A 25,059-nucleotide genomic window follows, 5' to 3' on the forward strand; every position below is an offset into this window, starting at 1 on the left:
ATTGGACTTGTAGGCTTAAACTTATCATGAATTGACGTCCAGTTATGCTCTTTCCACCCTTCAATAGTTTTGAAAAACACTAACTGAATTTGAGATGCAAATGACCAGAAATCAACCAAAACATAGAAGCCACACGCATAATCTAAACTAATAACAAAGAAGCCACGCGCATAATCTCAACTCAGAATTATGCTTAAGAAACACGCAAGCACATTGAGTTTATATCTTGGATCAATTTGTCCAAAGTTGCAAGAAGAGGAACCTTCTTTGCTGACATTCCATTAGAACAAAAATGGTCTGGTTTTCCCTGAAATTCCATTGCAACCTCTTCACTCAAATGACCTTCTTCTTATCGATACAAACCGATAGCACCAGATGCTTCAACCCCTCTTCTCTGCTACATCTGATCAAAATGTCGTGAGACATCTCATTGTTGCAGAATTGCTCTTTGGTCAAATACAGTGAGTTGCCTGAGAAATGTTCTATTTGTGATATTAGAGAGAATTAGGCTGCTGGCAAATACCCGATTTGAACTTCTTGTCTATACAAGTGATTGCATCTGCATTTTGGATCAAAGGGATCAATGATACTAGAGGACGACAACCTTGCATTGAACTACCTCCGCAAGAAAAGTCGTTCACTTGTATGGCGTATTTGCTAACACAAGAAGTCTCATTACAGAAAGCACCCAAATGAAGAAATTGAGAATTTGGAGATGTGTTCTGATACAAAAAGAACAATTCGAGAGAGAGAGAGAGTATTGCTTCCTGTGCTAGAAAATATGGAGAGATTGAAGATACATCATGGGTTCTCTTTTGTTTTCCTATCAACGGTCTTAAAGTTAGATTTTTTTGTTCGACGATCAAATGTGTTTTGGGTAATTAAGTTTTAAGAAAAAATCGTAAAAAAAGAAAATAAAAAAAGTTTAAAGGGATATTTTGGTAATTTAACACCTCCCATCATCTAACTTAATGGCTAAGGGGGTATTTGTCACAAAGTAAAAGTACAGGAGGTTTTGTTGCAAATTAAAGTACAGGGGGTCTTTGCCACTGACCCCATAGTATGGGGGGGTCTTTGTAATTTACCTTTTTTTTTAATACAATAGAAACCATGTCGATGGAGTGTTGCCTAGTATAGAGAAATAGGGGTGTCAACGGTATTCAAAAATCCGATTTCGAATTCGATATTCGATATAATCGAATCGAATTCGGATAATTCGATATAATCGAATCGAATTCGGATAATTCGAATATATAATCGGTCGAATTTGGATATTCTATTCTTATCGAATAGTTAATCGGATTCGAATTTGGGTATGACCTGATTCGATTCGATAAATATCCGAATTCGACCGATTATTTAGTTCCTATATACAATATTTTATATATTTTATATATTTATATACTTTATATCAATAAAATGTTTATTTTTATATTTATTAATTATCTAAAATAATTAATTAATCAAATTCGAATCGAATCGAATATTTAATCGGATTTTTCTTTTTCCAGCTCTCATCTATCTTGCCCATAGCAATCAGCAGAGCGCATTTGAGGCCCATTGACTGTACTATGGAGAACCTCGGTAGGTTTGATCTCATACCTCCATTTTTCTGTAGTAATGCCGAGTGACCAATTGGACTATTGGGTTAACAAGCTCATGGCTGAAAAATAATTTATGGGACGGGAATTTAAGGTCAAGGTTGTTTCCATTTCCTTTCTACTAGTCGAAGAGTGTGTACCTGGGATGCAGGAAGAAAGAGTCATACAGGAGCTTTACCACCAACTCAAGGGTCTAATTAGCCAACATCGATCACTTGATGAGAGTGACAAATGGTTTTGTTGATCATCTTTGTTAAGAAGAAATAGGATATAGAGAGGATCGAACTCATGTTTCTGATGCCTGGTTACAGGAGATGATTAGTGACTACTCCAAATTCACCTTCGTTCTTAAAAGTGCATTAGATGAATGGTCACCATGGCTTTTAAAATCGAATCGGTCAAGGGTTCGGTTATTGGGTCGAGCGGTCCGATCATTCAAACCGAATGTTCAGTCTATTTTGACAAAAAATAAAAAACGGTTAAAATCGTTTGAATGATTAATTGTTCGGTTCAGAGATTCGCTGATCAAAATCAACGGTTTTAAGAAAAATCCAATTTTTGGAAAAAACGAATTGATTCCCAGATGGTCACAGATTGAGGGTACAGTGAGAGAACTTCATGCTCTCCTTTTTCACAAAGGACCAAGAGATTGAGGACCTTAATTAGTGCAAAGATCACAGAACTCACATTGTTTTGTATTTGGAGTCACAATAAAGTCATGGTCCAACAATTTGAAAGGATCGTCGTCTAAGCTTTGGTTTGAAATAGACCAGCATGTTGAGTTTGTTACAAATAAGCCGTCTGCTTCCCTTGCCTAAGTAAGTAAGTAGTTGAACAAGAAGAACTGTTGGATTGTTCTATTACTGAGAAGTTACCCCACTATTATTAATTATTAATTTTTTTTACTATGAAATCTTTTAATTTGTATTTATAAATTAAACCTAATACTAAAAATAATACTTGGGGTGGTCTGAACCAGCTTAGCTCCTTTTGGTTTAACCATAGTTAACAAAGCCTGTGCAGGCATAAGTACCGAGTAGTGTTATATAAAGTGATTATGACAAAATGCATAACAATTGGCGATTGGGCCAAGTGGTGGGGGCTCTATGGTTCAGAGCATCCAATATGCTTAGATATGCAATTTTTTGCGTATCGGACTGGGAAAACAGATGTCTCCCTGAGTGGGGAAGGACATTGAGATGGGCAGCTGGGAAGACGTACAGGATACCAACCCAATGTGAAAATGTAAGAAGAGCCCAAGGAAAAATTAGGGTTTCACTATTTTTGGGCACACAATTATGCGAGTCAAATCCGTGATTCAGCTGGGCAATCACCCCTAACTCTCAATTCTCAAATATGAAGTAAAAATGGATCAGAGCCTAAATTAAATTTGGGTTAGGATACCGAATTTCCATAATAGTGAGGCGAGGCGCAAAACTTCTACATGAATAGAAAACTCTCACTATCTCTCCAGTCTTCATAGTTACAAATCCACCGTAAAAATAAAATTAATTAAAAATATGATTTTCTTTTATCAAATATAACAACTTGTTTTGAAAATTCATAACCATGGATGCTGATGCATCGAGTATGAGGCTTGGACCTTTTAACTTGTTTTTAGAATTTAGGCTATGTTTGGTTTGAAGGAAAATGTAGGGTAAGGAAGGGGAAGGTAGGGAATATATAAGGGCAAAAGTAGGCTTAGACCTTCCTTTCCCTACTTTTTCCTTCAAACCAAACATAGCCAATGAATATATAAGGGCAAAAGTAGGGGTGGAAATGGATCGAATGCTGATCCGATCCGATTCTATATTCTTGGATTTGGATTCAGATCTTCGGATAGGATTGGATAATAGGATCTGATTAGAAACCGGATCGAATTTGGATTACCCCTATCTGATTCGACAAAATTTGATCCGATATATATGTTATTTATTTATTTATATAAATATATAACACATTATATATGTTACTTATTTATTTATATTGCACTTTTGTAAATTTGTCATATTATTTATTTTTTATAAAAAACATGTATATGTATATGATGAAAATAGTTGAAAATATATTTGTATTTTTTGTTTTTTCTTTTAATAATTTATTATTTTTTTAAAAAATCAATCCGGATCAGATAAGATCCAAATATTTGACTTCCATATCGAATTTGAAGTCAAATCCATGCTTACGAGATCCGATGAGATCTTTTGATCGGATTGGATTCGGATATATCCTGATTTGAATATGATTTGATCCGTTTGCATCCATAGGGCAAAGGAGCTTTTTTATTCATTCCATTAGATATAACAACTTGTTATTGTTTTGACAGGGGAGGTGTAAATCTTTTAACCTTTTAACAAAAGAGAGGGGGAGGTTTTTAGTATTTATAAGGAAACTTAGGGAAGGTTTTAAGTCTTTTACCCTAATCTATATCTATATCTATAATATTATTAATTTATACTATACTCCTATCAATTAAAAGTAACAATGAGAGTTAGAAACTTTTGTTCAACTAAAATACCCTCTTTATTTATTTATGTTTTTTTTGAACTTGGCCCCTCTCTAATTGTGAGTGTAGAAAATGTAACTTAAACTACTACTTTTCACCTTACTTAATTCCTTCTCATTAAGCCTTATATTTAAGGTATTAACTCTCATCATCTTTCATTGAATGTTGTTCTTGACTAAAATGCCTTTATCTTTTAATTTGGTCCATGTTTAAAGACATCCCAAAATTTAGTCAATTAATAATACTATGATGTCAACCCATGATGTCATATTTAATTCAATCATTTAAGTCAAATGGATCAACCCATGATGACATTTTTAAATAATAAAACTTTTAAAATAGAAATATATACAAAAACTATAAAAAATAAAAATGATAAAAAAATTGGGCACATCTCTAATGTTTTATCATCAATCATATTGTATAAAAACATGTATGCATGGTAAACAATAATTACTTTTATTGATATTAGAAATGAAATACAAAAAGTTAAAAACTGGCCCAAAAATGAAATTGTGCTTGTATTTTGGGGTTAGTCAACATTCAAACTTTTGAGACAAATGTGTCAGCCATTGATATCATTATTAAATAATAAAGGTACAAATAATATAAAAAGGCAAAAAATTAAGAAAAATGCAAAAAAAAATTGTAAAAAAACATTTAGGCACATCTTTAATATTACATATTAATCATAGCAAACAAAAAATAAAAAAAAAATTATAGAAACATTTAGTGGTAGGTCAATAGTTCAACCTTAGCTCAAATGTGTTTTGATGTCATAATTAAATAATAAAAATTAAAAAGTTACAAAAAGTAAATAAATTTTGTACAACTCATTTGGGCATATCTCTACTATCATATATTGATCATATTAAACAAGTAATTGATAAATAATAATGAATTTTGTATGCAAAAATATAAAAAAGTGCTTTAAAATTTTGAGAAATATTATTATTATCATCATCTAAAAGTTACACTTCACTTACTAATAATAATAACATGTAATTGTGAAAGTCTAAGGAAACAAGTTGTAGGGTGCTATTAATGTGTACATACTTTCAAATAACCATCATATTAAACATAATTGTGATAAATAATAATTATTTGTACACAAAAATATAAAAATATTGTTTAAAATTTTTGAAAAGTACTATTGTTAATATTATCATCTAAAATTTACACTTTTCAAAAATTGTTGAAAAGTATTATTGTTAGCATTATCATCTAAATTTTGCACTTCTTGCTTACTAGTAACAATAACATGCAAATTTGGATGTCTAGGGAAACAAGTTGTAGGGTGCTATTAATGTGTACTTTGAATTAAGCATCATATTAAAAAAATAAGAGATAAATAATAATTATTTTTTTGTATGAAAAATATTAAAAATTGTTTAAACTATTACATTATTATTATTATCACTATCATCGTCATCATCATTACTTATTAAAAAAATAAGTGTTAAATAATAATTATATTTGTATGCAAAAATATAAAACATTTATTATTATTATTATTATTGTTGTTGTTGTTGTTGTTGTTATTGTTGTTGTTGTTGTTGTGGTTATGGTTATGCAAAAATATAAAACATTTATTATTATTATTATTATTATTATTGTTGTTGTTGTTGTTGTTGTTGTTGTTGTTATGGTTATGGTTATGGTTATGGTTATTGTTATTGTTATAGTCATCATCTAAAATTTGCACTTCTCACTTACTATTAATAATAACATTTCAATGTGGAAGTCAAGGGAAACAAGTTGTAGGGTGCTATTAATGTATACTTCCAAATAACCATCTTATTAAACAAATAAGCGTTAAAATAATAATTATTTTAAAATTGTTGAAAACTATTTTTATCATCATCATCATCGTGCAAAATTTGCACTACTCATTTGCCAGTAATAATAACATGTTAATATGGTGAAGGGATGAGAGATCCATCATATGGATGGCCGAACCCTGCAGGAAGGTTGGGCGAAATTTAAAAAATTTTTCTCTCTCATGTGAGAATCACATTCCCTATTTTAGAAAACTGCATTTTCAATGATCAATCCTGAACCTAAATCAGATCAGATTAGAAACCAAAAGGAAGTGGAGGGATATACCTGATACGAGGTACTAATAGCCTCCAATGAAGGTATTCACGCCCAAGGAAAGATCCAAAGACTGCTTCCACCGAAGATGACACGGTGCAGGATGAATCAGAATCAGCAGGATGGTTCTTCAATAAGAACCAAATTTTTCAACAAGAATCTGATGGAGGGCTAGTGAGCACGACTTCTGATTACCTTTTCTGCCAAAAGGTAATATCAAGAACACTTCTTGATCTCTCCCATAGGTGGAGATCGAACTGGTATGGTGGCAAGAGTAGGAAGGAGCAGAAGACAGGAGCAGTCGAACTGTAGGTTCTTCTCTCTTTGAAATCTTTGAACAGAGAATCGTGTATTGGAGGTTCTCCCTGCTCCTCTATTTATTACCTTTAAAGAGAGCATCTCCTAATCCCATTAGGAGTTTCCTAATCCAAATCTTGTATTTGGATCCAGACTCTCTTTAAAGAGATAAGAATAATCCCTTATCTTATCTGCAGATAAAGATCAGCCATCCTAATCTAATTAGGAGTTTTTTTATCCAAATCTTTATTTGGATCTGGACTCTCTGAGTGGATAGGGACAATCTCTTATCCTATCTGCTGATCTAAATTCCAGAACCACCCCCTTTTAATTAATCCCATTAAGCTAGTTCGAATTGGGCTTTAGGCCCATTAAGTCCATCTGCTCACTTACCCTCCAAACTGCTGCCCAGTTGGATATCCTTGTATGGCGTGGGACCCAAAAATTGATTTACACATCAGCCACATGGGTTCATCCCAGCTTCTGTTACAAGGCCTGGCTGAATTCACTATAGGAGACAATGAACCCCTGAGTCCATCACCATGGGCTTTTAATGGGCCCAACATTTACACTAAATGGTCCTTGGGTCAAGCCACCTTATAAAAACCCAAGGATTGTGGGCAGATGCAAGATTAGCCCATTAGGTATTACCCTCGATGGTCTTACACTTAACCTCTCAGCCCATAATGATCAAATATTGCCCGACAAACCTCTCCCTCGGCTGCAAGGTACAGTGTTGTACTCTCTATTCACATGGATCCCGGGAATTAAAACCTTTTGCAAGCATTTTGAAACCATAATATATATATATATATATATATATATATATATATATATATAAATATATTTTGCAAAACAAATTTCAACGATTGAAATCGACTACCGGCAGTTTTGGTTTCCATCAGAGAGAGTGCATCTCCGATTATTAACTTTGTCCGACAAAGGGGTTAATCCTATCACTATGATCATCCACTTAGATGAATTCTCGGACTGTCCCAACATACCCAGGTTTTGACCCCGTCTAAGGATATCACTGATTGGCATATCAGAGATAGCCTAATCCGACACCTAGTGTAGTATCATAATCGAGTCTAGGGGTCAAGTGTAACATTCCAGTTTTGCCCATCTATCTCCAAGGTCCAGGGCAATACTGGAATTTTGGTCCGGTTCAGGGTTTCAAGAAAACCCACACTACATGTACCTTAGGTCTCACTCTGGCAGCTAAGACAAGCCACCCCAACCAATTTGGCGGAACATCAGTGTCAGCCTTGGCAGGATAAATCTCCCCAGATCTATTCAACGGCTGTGAAGATTCTAAACTAACATGAGTTTCATATATGTTCAGTTTAAGGGTATTACACAGAAACGCACCATAATAACATGAATCAACTATGTACTTTATTCATTTACATTAAATGTCATAATGTACATCATTCTGATTGGAGCTAAGGGCTTACACTGTCTAACATATGGAAGACTAGGGAAATAAGTTGTAGGGTGCTATTAATGTGTACTTTCAAATAAACATCATATTAAACAAATAAGTGATAAATAAGAATTGTGTTTATGGACAAAAGTATAAAAAGTCATTGAAAATTATTATTATTATCATCATCATCTAAAATTTTCACTTTTCAATTAATAGTAATAATAATATGTCAATGTCTAGGGAAACAAATTGTTGGGTGCTATTAGGGTGTCAACGGTATTCGAAAGTTCGATTTCGAATTCGATATTCGACATAATCAAATCAAATTCGGATAATTCAAATATCTAATCGGTCGAATTCGGATATCCTATTCTTATAGAATAGTTAATCGAATTCGGATTCAGATATGACATGATTCTATTTGATAAATATCTGAATTTAACTGACTATTTAATTCTTATATATAATATATAAAATATTTTATATAATTTATATATAATAATTAAGTTATATAAATAATTTATATATTTGTATACTTTATATCAATAAAATATTTATTAATTATCTAAAATAATTAATTAATCGAATTGAATATTCGAATATTTAATTGGATTCAAATTTAGATATCAGATTTTCTAATCAAATTCGAATTCGAATATTGCTTGATTCCATTCGAATTCGATCTGTTTACACCCCTAATTGAAACCGACCCGACCGGGTCGGGTTGGGAAGTTGTTGAACCGAAGCCGACAGGAAATACTACAAAATTGACCAACATGGGTTGATCTAGATCTGGTTGGTTGGTTTATCCAATTTCTTTGGTTTGATGAAGAGCCCTAGCCGGTTTGGGTTGGTTTTTGGTTTGGTCGATCGGTTCAAAATATTTAAACTTAAAAATCTAATTTTAAATTTAAAAGTTGCAATGGTATTATTAAAATTATAAATTATAAATTTTATATTTACAATATAAAATACTTTAGACTTAAGAAATATGGGAATTTTCCCACTTTCTTGTATTAAAAACTATATTTAAATTATACATATTATTATATATCTATGGTTGCGTTTATTCTGTTTTGTTCAATTTACAAATGGCCAAACCAAAACTAACTTGACTTGGTCATGTAGTGTTGTTGAACTGAAGCCGATTAGAAATCCTAGAAAACCAACCAACTCGGGTCAAGTTGGGTCTGGTTGGTTAGTTTGGCCGATTTCATCAGTTTGATGAAGAGACCTAGCCGATTTGGATTGGCAGTTTGTATCAATTTTTAGTTCAGTCGATTGTTTAAAAGGTTTAAACTTAAAAAATAAAATTTAAATTTAAAAAATTACAGTGCTATTATTAAAAAAATTTAATTTATAATATAAAATATTTTAGACTTAAGAAATGTGGGAAATTTCCCACTTTCTTGTATTATAAAATATTAACATATATCTATGATTGAGTCGATTCAGTTTTGGTTAGTTTACATATGGTCAAACCGAAACTAACCTGACCTAGTTGAGTTGATAGATGCTAAACTAAAGCCGACCAAAAATACAAGAAAACCGACTAACTCGAGTCGAATTAAGTCAGGTTGATCGGTTTCATCGGGTTGATGAATAGTCCTAGTTGAAAATTGATTATTATTATTTTTGTATTTTAAATAATTATAAAAATAGTATATAAAATATAAATTGTTATTAGTTATTTAAAAAATTAAAATATAAAACAATTGTCTACTCTTAGGAAGCAACACACGTTTTGTTTATCAATAGTGATTTTTAGAAAGGCTAATTACTTACCCCTTAACTACCTTATAAATACTTAAAATGTCTTAAAATTTAAAAACCTACTTAAAGTAACCTTAAAGTTTTGGAAATTTGAATTCTGTTAGGCTTAGTTTGGAAATTTAAAAATCTCGTACCATGTATTTTATATTATTTTGTATGTATTTACACCATGCATATTTGTATTTATACTCTTTCCAAACTGGCCGTTAAATCTTCCACTCAAGTCTTCCACCTAAGAATTTTATTTCTTAATTTTTAAGGGTGAAGGACGTTGCCGTGAAGGGACTACTAACTCAGAACTCCATTATATATGAAGAAATCAATTATTTGATCAATCAATCATCTTGTCTGATTTCTCAAGCCTTTAAATCTTACAAAATTAATTGAACTTGGCCCGATATACATGCCAGTTTGGAGAAACAAAGTGAAAATTTCCCATTAGCTAGGGGACCGCAATAGCACAGAAAAGCGCTAAACCAATGCTACAAAAATACCCACGACGAATTCACAACTCGGCACAAATTTACGATGTCTACAAAACTCTATGGCGACCATGCTACAAGATGCCTCAATTGCGCTCACTGAAGTTCTTGGGAGTCTTCGAGAAATTCGACATTCTTGGAGATGGACTATTTAACGCTGATTTTGATAAATGGTCCACACAAAGAAAGATGGCACATTCAAGTTTCAGGTCTGCCCAGTTTCGGACTTTCCTCGCGGACGTTACCAGGAAGATAGTCGACGACAAGCTCATTCCATTGTTAGTTGATCTGGCGAGGAAAGGGTGTTGTCTTGATCTGAAAGATGTGATGTCTCGATTCACGTTTGAGACCACCGTTGCTACGGTATATGGAAGAGATTTGGGCTATCTGTCTCCAGAATTCCCTACTAATGAATTCCTCCAAGTGGTTGAGAATGCAGAGGAGGCCATGCTTTATAGGTTTGCATTGCCTACGTTTGTTTGGAAGTTGATGCGCTGGTTGAAGGTTGGAACGGAGAAGAAGTATTCAAAGGCATGGGCAACTGGAGATGCCTTGTCGGCCGAGTTCATTTCCCAGACAAGAGAAGAATTGCTTCAAGGAGTGGAAACAAATACCACATTGGCCATCTACATCAAGTCTCAAAAAGACGTCAGTGACAAGCTCCTCAGAGACAACATGCTCACCTTCAATATCGCTGGACAAAGCACAACCGCTGCATCCCTTAGTTGGTTCTTTTGGTTGGTCTGTAAGAACCCACATGTAGAAGCAAAGATCTTGGAAGAATTAGGGTTTGTATTCTCTGAGAAGATGAATAAATTGCTGCAGGTGAAGGGAATACTGATGAGAGAGAACGAAGGATATGGCGGCCATGGGTGGTGTTTGATGAAGGTGATGTCAGGGTTGGTGTACTTGCATGCGGCATTTTGTGAAACCTTGAGGCTATATCCTCCGGTTAAATTCAACACCAGAGGAGTTCTCAAGGAAGATGTACTCCCCGATGGCAGCGTCGTCCGGCCTGGGAATCTGGGATGTATGTAGTACTCTCCCATTATGCCGTTGGGAGGATGCCGTGGATATGGGGAGAGGACTGTTTGGAGTTCAAGCACCAGAGATGAATTCGTGATGATGGAACGCTAGATCTTCAAAAGATCATGTCCAATTTATTCGCATTCAGCACTGGAACCAGAACCTGCGTAGGTAGGGAAATGGCTTTTACCCAGATGAAGTTGGCTGCTGCCACTCTGCTCTTTAATTTCCATGTTGAACTGGTTGATGAGGTTCTACCCGTCTCCAAGAAACCAAGCATAATTTGTCAGATGAAACACGGATTAATGGTCAAGATACAGGAAAGGCCGCCTTGGGGTTCAGTAAATTACTAATCTTTATTATTAGCTTTACTAATTACTTGCAGTTTAATTGACAATATATATACGGAGGTAATTAAATAAGTGTAGCCCTGCCGAAGGAGAACTGCACATCCTAGCCAGATAGAAAATATGAAACATACGCTTTAATATTATGGTCTATATATAGAGAGAGAGAGAATGCATGATGTGAATCGTCAGTATTATCTCTATTTTCTTTCTTTTCATTTTTTCATAAACAATAAAATAATATAGTCAATTGCTGTGTCTGAATCTGATCTACTGCATAGAGAAACTTTATCCCAATGAGCACCCACGTGTATACATTAATTTGGATAAAGATGCATGCATGCATGCCTGCTTGTATATAAATATTAACTATTTATATATAGTACTCATATTATTCATATACAAGGATGTGAACTTATCACAAATTTATTATATACGTTATATATTGTATTTGTCTACATAGATAGGTGTACCATAAAATAAAATGTGGTTACAATTTTGGTTAGCCAGGTCGGGCTCAGGTTTTCTGATGATTGAACCCCAGATCCAATTAAAAGGCATGAGTGTTCTGATCAAGCCTAATTCGAAGTTCAAAATCTCAGACTTTATGTTTGTGGGTTTAAATTTAAAACGGGCTAGGCCAGGGCGGTATATTGGGCTATCCGATCCATACGAAGAGATCTAACTACAATCGAACTAAGTTTTAATTAGGGGTGCCCTTTTTTATCTAAATCGATAGTACTGGTTTTTAGAAAATCAGTAGTCGGAATTGATCCGAAATCAATTGGTTAACCAGTTGATCGGTTCGGTTAATCATCGGTTCAGTTTGCTAGTTTTTTGGGTTTTTAGTTTTTATAATATATAATAAAAAATTATAAATATATATATATATATATTTATATATTTATATATTTATATATAATACATATTTATTAACTAATAATATAAAAAATATATAAAAAATATATATACTATACATAAGTATATATAAAATATATAAAAAATATGTATATCGATCGGTTCGATTAACCGCCGGTTTTTTATATTAGTTAACCAAAATCAAACGAGTACCTTTGGTTTTTTAAAAACACCGAATCGACCAATTTGATTAACCAGTTTTTCGGTTCAATTTCAATCGATTTTTTTCGATCAATTCGATTTTTTGGTTTTTTTTGCTTACCCTTAGTTTTAATTGAATAGTTCAAGTTCGAATTTAATTAGGTTCCATTTGAATCCAATTCTAATTGAGAATTTTTTTTTTATTCATCGAGCTATAAATCGAATAATTAATCAAACTGAAATTGACCGTCTGGGTCAACACCAGTTCAAAAGCAAGTGAATATGCGAATATTATGTACACATAAAACTCATATGAGCCCACACCACACATGGGTCTCATCACTCATGTGTATAGAGCACTGGTGTATCCGCTCGTGATTGATTTTGTAGCTCATTACTTGCTGCAGCAGATTCAAAATCCTATAAGTATTAAATTGCCGTGGATGCAGTGCACATTCATCATTTCTTTTCAAGAAGAGAAATCTATGTATAAGTTTCTGAACTGTTTAATTTGCTATGAGAAGACTTTTACAAAGAGGAAAAATTAAGATAAATGCAAAGTGACTCAAAGGCCATAAAGTTGAAACAAATTATGACAAGCTCCGTTGGTCAAACTTTGTTCCGTCTCCCAAGTTGTGATGTCAAAAGATAGTAAAGAACAGCAGCGATGTTGTACGAAGATGTGGAGATTGAACACATGGAGTGAAATGAAGAGATCCAGCCTGTCAGGTGTTCACTTACCCAAGCCCCATGTGGAGATTTGTTTCAGATTATGAAAGAGGAATTGTGACTTGGTGTCTGAGTGATTTTCCTCCGTTGCAGGTAGAATAAAGGAAACATGAAAATAAATGTGAAAATAAACAGCAAATCTTATATTTTCCCTTTTTTGCAGATTAGAAATAGAGTTTATTTGAAAGATTAGGCAAATCATTTTCTTGAAAACCCTTGCTAAAGGAGAAAAGGGTTTTTTTTCTCGTCTTTGTTTTAATTTATTTAATATTTAAAAATAAAAAAACAAAAGAAACAGAAATTTTCCTAACATCCGTTAATTGGTTCATACATCTAAAAGTTCAAGCGTATAATGCTGACCTGGCACATTATGATAGGATGTGCAAGTTGTATTGTGCATGAGATCCGGATCCATAATTGGGCCAGATGATGTTGGCTCTGATGTTCAGAGTATCGATATATTACATAATATATAATTTTGGGAGAATGATGCGCAGGGTCAGAATTTGTAGGTTCAAAGTACATTTGGAGTAGGTGCCAGCTCATAATTGATGATAATTCATGGGCGGGTATGGGTGCATAAAGTGTGGATTTTGGACATTTTGAATGTTTATAACCCTACCGTGGAAATCAGAAATCTGCATTAGGCATGCCTTTACTTTTTGTATAATTTTTGGGTATCAGTTAATTTAAACAAGCATTAAACTTAGATTAAAATTTAAGACTTTAAGAATTGATATAAGAGTCACGACATCCGTTGACTGTAGGAAGGGTATTAACCCAATACCCTTAGGAGTATCAAATGTTAGATATGCAGTTGTTTTATATTGAACATTTCAATTTTCAAATTGGGGTTTATTTCAAGGTTTTAAAAACTGACCTGTAATGGAACTTTTTGGCCACCAATTTTTGGGTCAATGTATCTTAGATTAAAACTAGCTAGGAAAGCCCCTGCTTTACAATAGAAAAATTTAAAAATGCCATTTGGAGATATAATTTTTTTATGCCTATTTGGAGAAGTTAAACATGAAACATGATAGTCAAAATAGTCAAAATAAATTTTCATGCCTATTTGAATGTTTATAGCTTTGCAGTGGAAATCAGAAATCTGCATTAGTCATAGACCTCATTAAATTGAAAACAATAGTCAAAATAATACTAATTTATTTTTATGTTAATAAGTTAAACATTTTTAACTAATACTATCATATTTATTATTTATCAAATTTACTATTTCAAACATGAAACATGATAAAAATACAAAAAAGATAAAAAATTATATACTTCATAAAATATTTGGTTCTGGACCTGAATCAATTCTAGACAGGTAAGAATAAGAATTAATCCAATAATTAATCAAGACAAAATCATGGAACCAAAACCGTTAGAATTATGTTTAGTCAATTTAACTTCATCAGGATAGACCCAACCCAATGGTTCAACCCTAGATTTTCTTAAATAAATTAGTTAAATAAATGAAAAGTCTATTGGGATGGGACTGGTATAGCTATCTCGAACCAGACTCGACCCGTTGACAACACTAAATATTGGGCTCAAGGGGAGAGAATAATTTGTTAGTAAATTATTTCTAAATAAATAAATAATTTAATAAAATAAATAAATAAATGTTTAGATAATAATAAATAGAATAGATAAATGAATAAATAAAAGTTGAGAAAGATAATATTTCTAAATAAATAAATAATTTACTAAAATAAATAATATATATATATATAACAAAGCGGTCAAGAGTTTTTTTCCTTTTTTGTTTTTTTTATTCCATATCATTTTTGAAACAACCAATGAGATGCACTTTCCCAATAACCTAAATAATCTTTTCTCCTAAACTACCTCCCCTACTTTCTCCAGAATTATCTATAATTCCGATTTATCTCCACAATTATCTCTAATTTAGTAGAGAGTTTCTCTCCTAAATTATCTCTAAGTCCTATTTATCCTCTCCCCTAATTTTTATCTATATCTATCTAAAGAAAGTTTGGATAAGAAAATTTAAGAATTATTTAAATATTCTAAAAAAATTATATAATAACTTTAACTTTAAAATATTTATTAAAACACAAAAAATAATTTTATATTTTTACAAAATATATCACGAAAATATGTACTAACAATTTAAAATATGTTTTTACGGATCATTAATTTAAATGTTTGAATTGATTAATTTAAATGTTTTTCAAACATTTAATAATATGTAATAGCTTTAAATAAATAAAATTCAAATAACAAAAAAATTTAAATATTTTATAGATTATTTAAATATTTAAATAATGAGATATTTATCATAACTAGATTTTAAAAAGTTAAAATAACGAAATTATGTAATAAATTTACAAAATTTCTTTAAAGAAAAAAAATAGTTATAACATAATATTGAACTTAATAATAATTTAATATATTACAAAATTCATAATGAAATTATGTAATAATAATATAAATTATGATTTTATGGATAATTAAACTCCATAAATAACTAATATTTTAAAATTTAAATATTTTACATATTATTTAAGTATTTAAATAACTAGGTATTTTAAATAACAAAATATTTAACATAACTAGATTTTAAACAGTTAAAATAAAGAAACAATGTAATAAATTTAAAAAAAAAATTGAAAAGTAGAAAAATAATCATAACATAACATTGAAATTAATAATAATTTAATATTTTTACATAATATTGTAAATAACTAATTTCACTTACATCTAGTAATAATTCGAGAAATTAACTTTCAAAAAAATTAGTGTTTATTAATAATAATTTTAAACTCTTAATCTTTATTTATTATATAATTATATATACTAAAATTAATATTTATTGTATTTCAGTAATTTTTTTATTGCTTTTATGATAAATGTATTTTCAATGATTATGTATAAATTTATTTTGTTTTGTTATTTAATAGAAAACTTTCAATAATTATTGGCGATTAAACTACTATTAGTGAAAATTTTAAATTAATTTATTGTACTTATTGTATTTATTGTATTTTTGTTTTAAATTATTGATAAATATTTATTAGAGATTAAACTATTATTTGATATTATACCATTTATTCACTAAGTTAATATATTTTTAGTATTTATTGTATCTTTTTCATTATCAATATATTTTCAATAATTGTGTATTTTTGCTATAAATTTTAAATATTTATTGGAGATTAAACTATTGTTATTTATCATAGATGATACTATTAATTTAGCTGAAATTATGAGTGTTCATGAGTTGGTTCGGTTCGGTTGTAGGCTATTTGGCCAACCAAATTGACCTAGTCAGGTTGGGGAGTTGGTCACCTAAAACCGACCCAATAAAGTTGTATTGGTTTGGGTCATTTTTTGGTTTGATCAGTCGGTTTAAAAGATTTAAACTTAAAAATCAAATTTAATTTTGAAAATTATAGTGAAATTATTAAAAAGTAAATTTAAAAATTAGATTTATGATATAAAATATTTTAGACTAAGAAATATGAGAAATTTCCCACTTTTTCATATTAAAAATTATATTTAAAATATAAATATTAATATATATCCATGGTTAGGTCGCTCAATTTTGGTTGGTTTACAAATGGCCAAAGTGAAATTGATCCAACTAGGTCGAATTGGGAAATTTTTGAACGAAAGCTAACCTAAAATATTAGAAAACCGATCAACTTGGGTTGAGTTGATCAGGCTGGTCGGTTTCATCAGTTTGATGAGTAAACCTAACTAAAAATAATTATTGTTATTTTTGTATTATAAAAAATTTATTAAAAGTTGTATATAAAATATGAATAATTATTAATTATTTAAAAATTTGAAAATATAAAACAATTGTATACTCTTATGTGTTTCTATTAGGGCCATTTACTAGAACACACCTTATAATTTTACATATTTACTTAAACCACCTTATAGTTTTATTTTACTAAAATATCTCATATATTTTACAACTTATTTATTTAATCAGCCTTTCATTAAGGAGTGTTTGCTTTGTCATTTGGCCCATGATTTTTATTCCAAAAATACCTTTGACACTTTTTTGTACAGAAAACAAAATTGATCAAATATAGCCAATAGAGTGGTTGCCCATGTCTTCTTAGGGCCAAAAATGGTATTTTTTATTTTCTTTTGATTAAATTTATTTAAATGAACATTAGGGTTGACACTGTCATTTTCCACTGTCATCTAATGGAAAATTGATTAAATCCATTGAAAATTATAAATGGTATTTTAGTAAAATACAAACTATAGGGTAGATTTTAGTTAATCCATGAAACTATAGGGGGTGTTTTAGTAAATGATCATTTCTATTATTTAGCTTTCATTTAATAAATCCCGTGCATCGCACAGGTCTCCGCTAATGTTTATTAAAATCTACCTTTTAATGTCACATCTCTTTTATTTTGCCGATTTATTTTATTAAAATAAATAATTTATTTAACTTTATTAAATAAAATAAATAAATAAATAAATAAAAGTTGAGATAAAGAATAGGAGAGATAGAGAGAGTTGAGAAAGAAGAGGAATGGCATTTTATTTATAGGATGTCATAACCGTTAATAATTGTATGTGTCACTACTATAATTTTAGAATGCCATTGAGTCAATTATATAAGGAGATTTATTTTATATATGGCATTGTTATAATTTTTGAATATTATAGAAACAATTATATAGGAAGGTTTATTTTATATGTAGTATTCTTGTAATTTTCCAAACAAAGAGAGGTGAGGGAAAAGAGAGAATATAAAAGAAAAGGAAGAGAAAAACAATGTGTCAAGAACAAAAAACATATAAATATCAACCTCACAATACTATGGTACACCCTCCCAATGCTTTAAGTTTATAGATAGATTTAAGACTTCATTAGGAATTGAAGCAGAACATCTATAAGAAGGAAGTGTTTTCAGTGTTTCAGTGCCCTCAAAGATAAGATTGGGGGTGTATTGCATCAATGATTTGACACTTGGGTGGCTTGGTTTTTTACCTTTTAGGCTCTCTACCTATTTGCAGCAAAACTCGAGATCAAATCTCGTTGCCATTTGGGGGGTTTATGGGTATGACCATAAGTGTAATAGGCTACCCAGTCCTGTTGTTTAGCCTCGTGAGGCCATCTGTCTATGAACCAAAAATCAAGATAATGTAACACAACTGATTTTAAGTGGAGGTGCAGTATCAAATCCGTGTAATGGTAACTCCTCTCTCATATGGGTAGGTCAGCTATCTGCATCTACTCACTGAGCCCTTGATCTGTAATATTAGGGGGCTTGTGGACACCCCTCTCTCTCCCTCACCCTCATAAGTCAAGACATTCTATTCCATTTTCGTTCCGACTTCAATGAGGCAACCACCTATAAAACTTAATTTATGGATGTTTTACAAATAGGATTATGAAAATTTGAGGGTATTTTAGAAATTGGATTATGATAATTTAGGGATATTTTATAAATGAAATTATAAGACTCTAAGATTATAAGAATATGAGGAAAACTTAGAGATATTTTAAAAATAAATATTAAATCTATGGATATTTTACTAATTTACCATTGGGTTCAGGGAAATGATATGCAAACTCCATCCTTAATTTGGGCCAAAAATATTTTTCCTGTCTCCACCCCATCTCTGCCCCAACCCCATATAACACTTGAGAAAACTTGCCCAGTATAATAGTGAATTAAATAACAATGAATTACAATATTTTATGATAATTTTCAAAAATATTATTGAAATTGCTATTGATTAGTAGTAATGTATAGTAAATTAATTATTTTACAATGTAAATGTATTTATAGTAACTTAATGTAATTATGGTAAATTGCATTATTTTCAATTAAAAGTAATCCATTTGTTGTTAATTATTGTAAAACCAGGTATGGTCGAAGTCAACCAAGTGGTCTAGATTGTTGTGGATAGACTTAATAATTTTCCTAAATTATTATTCAAATAATAGTAATGGATTGTTATTTAAATAATATGAAACAATTTCTCATAAATCAATTTCCTAATTAAATTTTCCTAAATTTTTTAATAATTATTTAGTTGAATAATAATAATGGATTATTATTTAAATAGTTTTGGAGATTTTTTTTCATAGATTAATTTCTTAATTTCTTAATTAATTATTTAAAAATAATTATGAATTATTAGTTAATGAGTTTCCCTAAATTAATTATTTAAAAAGTGTGATTCAGTTTCAGGCTATTAGCCCTTATTGTGGTATGTTTGAAATGATAAGTTGGAACTCACCACACGTTTGGTAGTGTCGTTGTATGCATTGGTGTACGTTCTGTGTTTGTGTTTTATATGTATCTCCCATTTAGGGGTGTCAAAGGACTGGTTTTGGATTGGATTGGATGGACCAATAAGGCATATTGAATTGGACCAATCCAGACTTAATGGTCTAAAGTATTTATTGGATTGGATTGGATCTGGTCCATCCATATATAATAAATTTATATTGGATTGGGTTGGATTAAGTCAATATATATCCGGTCCATTGATATTGATAGAAAATAAGAACATAAGTGTCAATGGACCAGGCTTGTAAGATTAGTCTAAAATAAAAAAATTTGAACAGATTGGAGATGAATTAGACATTGAGTTGGACCAGTCTAAAATTATCCAAAATATTCATTGGATTGGACCTGATCACCAAGTCCATTTGTAATGGACTGACATTGGGCAAGATCAGATTGGACCAAAACCCAGTACAGTTGACAACTTGACACCCCTACTCCCACTCATGTATATTGAATTTATGGGGTGATGTTACCAATGGATTTCTGGATTCCATATTTGTAGAGTATGTACGAAGTTTTTCCTTTCAAGAGAGCCCATTGCTTTTAGGGTGAGAAGCATGGGTACAAATTGGTAGTTAGGATTATACATCAACATTAAAAAGTAGTTGGGTGAGGATAATAATATGCCAATGTAAGTGGAGGGAAACATAATAATAATAATAATAATAATAATAATAATATGTAAATGTTGAAGTGATACATTATTAACCAGTGTTAGTATATGTGTTTTTAAAATTGTTGCCTTCAACATGCATGTGGCGAAAAATTGAGCCCCCTAAACACACTTAACGGGGTAAGTATTTGATAAGTGAAAGCTAAGGCTTTAAAAACCGACTTAAAAATGGAACTACTGTGGCCATTGGTTTTTAGGTTAGTGGTTTGACCGTTCATGTTGAACGGTTCATGCGGTTTGATATGATTTGAATATAAGGGTTAGGGTCAAGGTTTTTAAAACTGAACTGAATAACGAATCGATCAGAGGTTCAGTTCCCGGGTTGAATGGTCTAACCTTTCGAACCAAATGAATGGCCCATTCTGACAAAAAATATAAACAACCAAACCGTTGAACGACTTGAATGATTCGACTGTCTAGATCAGTGGTTCGCTAACCAAATCAACAATTTTGGGAGAAATAATGGTTCTAGGGTAAAACGGAACCAGTCCCCTGACCGTCCTCATTTTTTGGTCCAACCGTCTGGTCCGGTCCGATTTTGAAAACTATGATTAGGACTTATTCCTTTTACTCTTTGATCTTAGATCTGAGAACAGAAATCTCAGTTTTGAGATCTCAAATTTGATCTCTCTCTCTAGGATTCTAGTGATCTCAGATCTGAGATCATTTTGTCTCAGTCCCTCTACCTCTCTCAATCTCCTTCTTCCTTATTAACCATGAACCGTTGTCCAAGTTAAACGGGTCAATGATTTGATCGTTTGCATCAACGATTTTGGAATAAGAACAGATTAAAAGTGAAACAAACCGGTTACTTAAATGATTCCCAAGCCGAACGATCCGAACGTCTACGTCAACGATTGATTGAAAACACTGACTGAAAGTCACCAAAAAATTACACGGCATAGCCAAATAGAGGAGAATGAGATTGGAACATATTCCACTGAAATTGGAATGAAATTTCATTGGAACAAAAGTCACATGTTCCAATGAAATTGGAACACATCAATGTTTGAAATTAAAAAAAAAAAATCAGTTGTGTTGAATTTATTTCAAAAACTGGTTAAGTGTACGATAGGTGAAGCAGGAGCACAATATAATAAACAAGTAGTTCAACCGGTGAGGTTTGCAGTCCACTTATCCGATATAATAAAGGGATAAGTAGACCGTATTCTCCTAGGTGGAGTTAAAGATTTGTAAGGGTGGAATTAACAGTTAAAACCCCTATAATAAATAGGGATAAGTAGACTTTTCCCTCAGAAATCTGAGTTTAAAGTCACTCTTAGTCTACTAGTAGCCCCCTATTTTCTTTCTGTGGGTTTGGCATCAATCTACAGTCAAGATGGGTGGAGCTAAGATTTATAGGGATAGATTGAACAATTAAAACCATGGTTTTTTAGGTCAGACCGGAAAACCGAGAATCGGTCACTGCTGAATCGGTTCTGTTTTTCTCCAAAACTATTGATTTTGATTAATAAACCGCTGAACCGACCAATTAATCATTCGTACGATTTAACCGTTTTTCAATTTTTAATTTTTTTTTTTATCTAAACGGGCTGACCATTCGGATAACTGGACCTCAAACCGGTTTGATTAAAACCCCTAGGGTGGAGCTAATAAATATTTTTACAACTACCAGAAATTGGCTTTAATCATCTATGGAATGAGTAGACTCTACTCTCCAAATCTTAAATTATAGCCACGTCCTAATCTATTACTAATAGCCCGCATATAAACCGACATCCTGCCCATAGAGTTAAGATTTATATAGAGCAAATTTTTTTCAAGGATAAAAAAAAGATAGAATGGGGAGTTGGGACCTCCTTCCAACTAAATACGTACCAGCATGAGGGGATATCATACAATTCATCATGAGACTGGGACCCACTATAAAAGTGGGACCTATCATTTGTGAGATGTGTGGTATTATAGATCATGTAGGTAGGGTGTTGGGGAATGTTTTTGGTTAGAAGGAGATGCAGACTTAGGCTTGGGGTATTTAAAGGGACAGGTGCCAAAAAGTTTTGTAAGTAGTCAAATTAAATTTGATTCAATCATGTACTTAATAATAGGTAGCTCCTACTTTTAGTTTGTTGAGATGGTAGTTATCATTTATTAGCTATATATATATATTGAAAATACCGTAGATGCATTTCCATGCTCAGGATGGAGTGTGAAAGCAACGCCCAACGCCCAACGCCCATATATAGTAGTAATACATTTGGTTTAATTTCTCCTCAACAGAAATACAGAGGATGGAGTTGCTAAGCCAAGTTTTGCTATCCTGCGTGTTTTACTTCATTTTGACATGGTACGTGAAACACAAGAACCAACGACAACTCGTATTGCACTGGCCTTTGATTGGAGTACTCCCGCAGTTGGTACTCAACATGCACAACATCAATGTTTGGCTGGCTGACGTTTTCGTCTCCCTTCGGACTCGCACCATTCATCTGAAAGGTCCAGTATTCTCCAAGCTTGAATATCTGGTAACATGCGATCCCGAGAACCTCAGGTACGTGCTCAAGACCAACTTCACCAACTTCCCTAAAGGCCCCGAGTTCAACGAGAAATTCGATGTTCTTGGAGATGGAATATTTAACGCTGATTTTGATTCATGGTCCACACAGAGAGAGATGGCACATTCCTGTTTCAGGTCGGCCGAGTTTCGGGCTTTCCTCGCCGACATCACCAGGAAGATAGTTCAGGACAAGCTCATTCCTCTGTTAATTCTTATGGCAAGCAAAGGGTCTTCCTTTGATCTGCAAGATGTGTTGTCTAGATTCACATTTGAGACCACCATTGCTGCGACATACGGAAGAGATTCGGGCTATCTGTCTCCCGAATTTCCTACGAACGAATTCGTGGAAGCAGTTGACAACGCAGAGGAGGCCATACTTTATAGGTTTGCGGTGCCTGCGTTTGTATGGAAGCTGATGCGCTGGTTAAAGGTTGGCAGGGAGAAGAAATATGCGGAGGCATGGGCAACTGCAGATGCCTTCTTGGGTGAGTTCATTTCCCAGACAAGAGAAGAATTGCTTCAAGGAGTGGAAACAAATACAATATTGGCCATCTACATCAAGTCTCCGAAACAAATCAGTGACAAATTCCTCAGAGATAGCATGTTGACCTTCAATCTCGCTGGACGAGATACAACCACTGTAGGCCTTAGTTGGTTCTTTTGGTTGGTTTGTAAGAACCCACATGTAGAAGCAAAGATCTTGGAAGAATTAGGGGTTGTATTCTCAGCGAAGATGAATAAAGCAGCTGCTGCTGGTGATGAAGGGAATATTCAGACAAGGGTGTGGCCATGGGTGTTTGATGAAGGTGATGTGAAAGGGTTGGTGTACCTGCATGCGGCTTTTTGTGAATCCTTGAGGTTGTATCCTCCGGTTCCATTGAATAGTAAAGGAGTTCTCAAGGAAGATACCCTCCCCGATGGCAGCGTCGTCAGGCCTGGGATGCAGATAATACTCTCCCATTACGCCGTTGGGAGGATGCCATGGATATGGGGAGACAACTGTTTGGAATTCAAGCCCGAGAGATGGATTCGTGATGATGGAACGCTAGATCTTCAACTCATGTCCAATTTATTCGCATTCAGCAATGGACCGAGAACTTGCGTAGGTAAGCAAATGGCTTTTACCCAGATGAAGTTGGCTGCTGCCACTCTGCTCTTCAATTTTCATATTGAACTAGTTGAGGGTCAATCGGTCTCCATAAAACCAAGCTTAGTTTCTCTCATGAACCCTGGGTTAATGGTCAGAGTAAAGGAAAGAGGCCGCGGGGTTCGGTAAATTTGTACTCTTTATTAACTTACTAGTACTCTAATCGAGTATAGTGAAATAGGTGCACCACTACAAATCCTACCTTGAAAATATATATATATATATGTTATTGTTATGTACGACTTAATATTATGGTCAATATCTATATTTCTATATTGTTATTACAAAGCGGTTTTTTGTATTTGTTTTGGTGCAGAGTATAAAAATGAAATTTAAATGTATAATCTGCCAATTACCCTTCTGCCTCCGCCCAGTGACTGTCGCCTCTGCCTCCGTCACTGTCGCCTCTGCCTCCGCCCAGTGACTGAGGAAGATGAACAATGATATTAGGATCCATTGATAGATTGCAATGATTTTGCCCTTTATTGATATTATTTTTTCAAAGTTATTCTATTTTTTAAATATTAGGAACCAAAAATTGCCCTTATATGCTATTATCCCTAAATAATTTAAGAAATCAGTTTTAACCGTTGACTCGTTCAAGCATCTAAATTCTTAACTCTATTCTCTCACATAGTGTAGTCTAGACTAAACAGGGCACATGCCACGTAGTAAGAACAGGCAATGGTTGGGACCCATAGACTATAGTCTATACTATAGCAGGTTGCCCCTTATATGGTATATACTAGCAGGCCAAACAGGGCACATGCCACGTGGTAAGAACAGGGAAGTGTAGACTAAACTCTATTCTCTCACATAGTGTAGTGTAGACTAAACAGGGCACATGCCACGTGGTAAGAACAGGCAATGGTTGGGACCCATAGACTATAAGTATATACTGTAGAAGGTTGCCCCTTGTATGGTATATACTAGCAGGTCAAACGTAAACCACAGAATACTTTTATAGATTTTTTACAATAAAATTGACCCACTGTTTCTCTATTCCTGTTTTTTAATTGGGTTAAATATTTAGATAATTCTAAAGGTACCTCTAAGTTTTCTAATAATAGATAATTCTAAAAA

General features: G+C 32.6%; 2 pseudogenes; both read left to right on the forward strand.

Annotated features, from left to right (window-relative positions):
• The first annotated feature begins 10,120 nt into the window (after nucleotides 1-10,120).
• LOC104609660 (noroxomaritidine synthase 2-like) lies at nucleotides 10,121-11,561 on the forward strand (annotated as a pseudogene).
• A 10,950-nt stretch (nucleotides 11,562-22,511) lies between these two features.
• Nucleotides 22,512-24,328, forward strand: LOC104607153 (cytochrome P450 86B1 pseudogene; annotated as a pseudogene).
• Nucleotides 24,329-25,059: the final 731 nt, after the last annotated feature.

Source organism: Nelumbo nucifera, chromosome 5 (genome assembly GCF_055504915.1).
Source record: "Nelumbo nucifera cultivar China Antique chromosome 5, China Antique-T2T, whole genome shotgun sequence".
Lineage (NCBI taxonomy): Eukaryota > Viridiplantae > Streptophyta > Magnoliopsida > Proteales > Nelumbonaceae > Nelumbo > Nelumbo nucifera.